This window comes from Pygoscelis adeliae, unplaced genomic scaffold (genome assembly GCF_000699105.1).
Source record: "Pygoscelis adeliae isolate BGI_AS28 unplaced genomic scaffold, ASM69910v1 Scaffold56, whole genome shotgun sequence".
In the NCBI taxonomy this organism is placed as follows: Eukaryota; Metazoa; Chordata; class Aves; order Sphenisciformes; family Spheniscidae; genus Pygoscelis; species Pygoscelis adeliae.
Window position 1 is genome coordinate 784,325 of NW_008824944.1, and position 2,300 is coordinate 786,624.

Below are 2,300 nucleotides of genomic sequence, written 5' to 3' on the forward strand. Positions count from 1 at the left end.
TTTTCCCCTCCAACTCTTTCCATGTGTAATCTTAGGATAAGACTTATGATTTTGCAAAAGCAATGAAGGCATGTTTTTAATGTAGAATTTGTTGTTTTTAAATGCAGCCTCCCAGCTAAAAAAATCTGATCAGGGACATGGCATATGGAGAGAGACATGACAGAGCTCAGTGCTCATTTACACTATGTCTATCTGCTGGTAAGAAAAAAGTATACCCTGGTGGCTGTGCTAAGACAGACGAACAGAAAGATAAAAGGTATATTTCTACTTAAAACTGAAAAGGGAGGAAAAAAGTGGTACTTTTGATTTCAGTCTTGCCTGTATCTAAATGTTTTAGCTTGGCCTGGGGATTGCCTAGTCATGTTTTTCAGATGTATACTTAATTGCGTTATTCAGACAGATGAATTGTGTCAGCTCATCACAACAGCCTGTCTCATGCTCATTTTTGCCTTAGTTGCTGTCAGTCATTCAATATCAGTATAGCTGCTCTCTGGAAAGCACATCTCTAGTAGCGCTGTACAAAACTGCTCCCTCTACTTTTGTCTAATATTCCACGATTTATTTCATTTGGAAGAAAAGTAAGGGCAGGTTTTACAGAGCAAGATGAATGGGAATGGAAATTTATGGAAAAATAAAATGACTACTTGGAATATTGCCTTTGCCTGAAAAGTTCCAGTAAATTCATTTTGCAGCCAGGGAATGTCAGACTTTTTTCCTTCCACATTTCATGGAGCGTGTAGTGGAGCAGCTTTCTCTAGAATAGAAATCCCTTAGTTTTCAGTTGTGGCTGTGGCATGGTTAAGGAACTTTGAAATTGTTTTAGGGAGGGGTCCCCCAAACATTTCAACATTTCAGGGCACTGTAACTGCACATATGGCAAGAATTACTGAATGGGGAAACAAAGTTTTCCAAGCTTCACAACAGTTGGGAGAAGAAAAAAAAGCCTACCCAAATTTCTCACGTGTTTCCATTGCAGTGAAGGATTTTCCCAGCTCTATGTTTTTCTGCTGGGAGGTGCCCAGAGATCTGACCTCTGCTGGTTCCTCTGGAGACGTCTCCAGTCTCCCTCCTCTCTTCTACATTGCTTGTCTTGTCCTTTTGGGTCTTTCTGCCTTGCTTTGCAAATATATCTATTTCACCCTCCTCTAACGTATCTATTAATATTCATAACAGTGGGAGAAGGTAGAATGAGGCTTAAACCTAGCTGTATTTTTAAAAAGCATTATAAAATATGTAGCACAAATGGTTCTCCCATGTATTAACCATTTGTATTGTAAGTACTCTCAGTTAAGTATGGTCAGGGTTACAGTTAAAAGATGGAAGTTTTTAACATCTAATAAAGAGTTTGTGAGGAGTTTCTGTATTTACATACTTTTATTGATTGTTTTGTATTAATTAATGTCTGTACCAAAACAGAATAAATACATAACTGAAAGAAAACCGTTAACCGGGAAAAAAAAAGGCAAGAAAGAGAAACTTCATCCCAAAAACCAAAATCAGAGGCCATACTTGGTGTCTTTTTATCTGTTTCACTTTAAGGACATTTTTACTGATACTTAGCTCAAAATTTTCCTCTTAATATTATTCTGTGACTCCTGGACTTCTGTTTTCCTCTCCCCTCTCTCCCATACTCACCATCTCATCCAATAATTTATTTGCGGTAATTACAACCATCAAAGCTGGCTTGTTGCAGTAGGCTAGTCCCTTCTCCAAGCCCCTCATATTTTTAATGCTCTCCCATTGCCCCGTCCCCAGAGCCCCCGGCTGTGTGGGCTGCCCAGCCCTGCACTCCCTCCCGTGGGTTGGCCTTGGTCAGGTGAAGCTGATCCCAGAAGTGAGCACCATCCATCACGTGCAGCTGCACAAAAACAGGCTATCGTCTCTCTGCTTATAAGACAATATCATTCCTCATGCGGATCCCAATTCCAGGGGAGTTTTTTCTTGCATTTACATCATATTGCAAATACTTGACACCTGCACATTTTTTTTATTAGCTTGGCATCTGTATTTGATGGCTCTCTGCTATGTCTGAGCTTAGCAATGCTCAGAAAACATTTTCTTAGGCCACAGTTTTTCCTGGATTAGCGACAACAGTCAGTTTGATTTATTAATGTTTGCCATCTAGACTACCCAGACATTCAAGTGAATGGATATGCATTTCACAGATGCAAATATTACGTTCAATAGTGTATTAAAACAAGAGTGAGCTAATAAATTCAGCAAAGCCCCAGAATTTAGTATACCAATATCATTTCAGTGCTAAGGCTGGTTTCCAAATGTCATCTCTAACAGGTAAAAGA